The sequence below is a fragment of the Bison bison genome, unplaced genomic scaffold (assembly GCF_000754665.1).
Source record: "Bison bison bison isolate TAMUID 2011002044 unplaced genomic scaffold, Bison_UMD1.0 scf7180017864141, whole genome shotgun sequence".
In the NCBI taxonomy this organism is placed as follows: domain Eukaryota; kingdom Metazoa; phylum Chordata; class Mammalia; order Artiodactyla; family Bovidae; genus Bison; species Bison bison.
In genome coordinates this window covers 6,825,347-6,828,068 of record NW_011494713.1, presented here as the reverse complement: position 1 = coordinate 6,828,068, position 2,722 = coordinate 6,825,347, and the positions used below count along the sequence as shown (strand labels likewise).

Here is a 2,722-nt window from a genome sequence, read left to right as displayed (position 1 = left end):
GCAAGCAGATTCTTTACTATTTGAGCCACGAGAGAATCCGCTATAGGCCAATACAATGGAAAATTTTTTTTAAAGAAAAGAAAGAAATTGGATCTGAAACATGGCCCTCCCAGAGACCCGGCTATCTTTCCCTTCCCCCACTCTTTGTCTTGGCTTCTCTGTGCAGAAAGCTTCTCTCCACGTGGTTGCCAGCATTCCCCAAGGCACATCCTCCTGGCTTAGCAAAAACAGGACAGCTATGTTCTTTGGCATTTTGAAGGGTTCTCCTCGGTCTCAAAGATTGCTGGCTGAGGATTAAAGCACTGGAGGTACAGGTGCCGCCTCCACGCCTGTAGCTGGTGTGCATTTATCAAGGAAGCAAGAGGCAGAGACTGCGCGAGGCTGAGCTTTGTACCCGCCCAGGCGCCGCTTGCGGACGCTGATACGCTGCCGCCGTGCGACGGCCATGCGCGCTTTGATGCAATGAGACCGCGGGCTCTGGAGCGTCTGAGCGTCTGATGGTATCTGGGGCTCCGAGAAGCATCTAGGCTTCATCACCAACAACAGCAGCGAGATCCGCGAGGCGTATGGCTTGGACCTGCATCAGCGCCTGGGCTTCGGCCGCCCTGAGGACCTGGCACTGGCGGCGAGGTCCCTGGCCAGATCTGTTGCATTGCGCTCCATCTGCGCCAGTGCCAGGCAGGCGCGCGGGGCCGCAGGTGTACGTGCTGGACGCCTCGGGTGTGGAGCCCAAGCCGATGCCGAGTGAACCGCCCTGGCGCCTAACTGCACAAGGCTCCAGAGCTCAAGGTGGGTGCTGTTGAGATGCCCTTTGGCCCTCAACTTCAGTTCCATGAAACTCTTCAAGGCTCCGCTACCTGTAGCTGTGCTACCTGTAGCTGCCTGCTCATGGGCACCAACGTGGATGACCGGTTCCCACTCGAGAACTGGACGCTTCATCGTGGGTATCGGCTGGGCTGTCTGGTTCGAGCCATGGGGATGCAGCGTCCTGCTAAGCTGACATCTTAGGAAGCCCAGTCGCTCCGTCTTCCACTGCGTGTCGCAGGAGTATCGCGTCCACTTGGAGCGCACCTTCATGGTAGGTGGTCACCTAGACACAGACACTCTCCTTGGTGTCACTGTGATCTGAAGGTCATCTTCACCCCTACCGGGGTCTCCACTCTAAGGGATGTAATTTTTTTAAAAAGGAATGGGAAATGTGCAAAGAATAAGTTACTGCAGTTCTCCTTAACCTTCCCTGAAGCTTAATTGGTCTGCTTGCATGCATGCGTACTCAGTCGTGTCTGACTCTTTGTGACCCCCAGGGAGTATACCCCGCCAGGCTCTTCTGTCCATTGGATTTACCAGGCAAGAATACTGAAGTGGGTTGACATTTTGTTCTTCAGGGGACCTTCCCGACCCAAGAATCGAACCTGCATCTCCCGCATTGACAGGAGGATTCTTTACCTCTGAGCCACCTGGGAAGCCCTAATTGGTTTGTTTAGAGCATAGCATAACACTGAGATCTTTTGAAGAAGCCCAGAGTAATACAGATGCATGTCAGAGGAGAAAAGAAATCTGTTTCTGATCATTTGGAATTTCCCTTTTATATAGTCAGAAGGAATATCGTCTAGGTTCTTCTTTAATAGATAGGAAAATGGAGTCACAGATAATTGAAGTGAATTGCACAAGACAAATCACCCACTTGGTAACTGGACAAAAGTCTCAAATCTCTTACACCCAAGTTTACTACTTTTTCTTGTGTTAGCCCGCCTTCAACAGATTTGTTATCCAACTCATCACTGGCTTTGATGGTGGGAAGTTCAACCAATGGATGAAGATCAACTCTGATGGTCTACAAACCCTGTTGCAACCCCCTTCTCTCACCTTCAGATCAATAGGCTTATCTACTCTTAGGTAGGGCTTAATGGAATAGGTGGGGCCAGTCAGCAGCAGACCTGGGACTCAAAGAATAAATTCAGGCCTCCTTGTCTTGGTCATGTGGGTTTTCCAGAGCCTGTGTCACAGCCCCTGATCAGAAGGAAAGGAAGAGAGAGATCAAAATTCAAACCCAGTCTTGGATTCTCCTTCCTCTTAAGATGTAGAAAGTCACTCGAGAACATTGCTTCTGCCCTAACAAAGAAAAAAAGCTGGGTAATCTCTAAAATCATAACTTTTTTTTCAGCCCAGGAGAGAGCTGTGGTCACAAGGCAACTAAAAATGAATTCCAGGGTAGGAAGTGTCATAAGGCCCTTCCAGAAGATGGGCACACAGGAACTGCTAATGCTTTTTGCAGGGCATGAGAAGAAGAGGTAATAGCCAGAAGCAATGGACATTTTAACATATTCTTAGAGGCCACATGTAGGCTGTTACTTGTTAGTTACTTGGGCATTGCCGTGTTTTGGGCACTGAGGAGAGGAGATACCATTCCAGAGTGGTCAGCCTGGTTTGACTTTCTTTCTTAATGGAATACTGGAAAGTGAATGTATTGGTTATCTGTTGCTATGTAACAAATGATCCTTTGAAGCAGTTTAAAACATCAGAAATTTATTATCTCAAAGTTACTGTGGGTCAGGTATCCCAGCTGGGGACCTCTGACTTGTGGTCTCTTGGAAGGCTGTAGGGAAGGTTTTGGTTATTGGTCATCTCAAAGCTTGCCTGGGGAAGGGTTTGCATCCAAGCTCATGCACATGGCTGTTGGTAGGCCTAACAGTTAGCCTCACTAACTGCTGGCTAGAGGCAC

At 49.4% G+C, this 2,722-nt stretch overlaps 1 pseudogene; it reads left to right on the top strand.

The window, feature by feature from the left end:
- The first annotated feature begins 445 nt into the window (after positions 1 to 445).
- On the top strand, positions 446 to 1,129 carry LOC104988752 (annotated as a pseudogene).
- Positions 1,130 to 2,722: the final 1,593 nt, after the last annotated feature.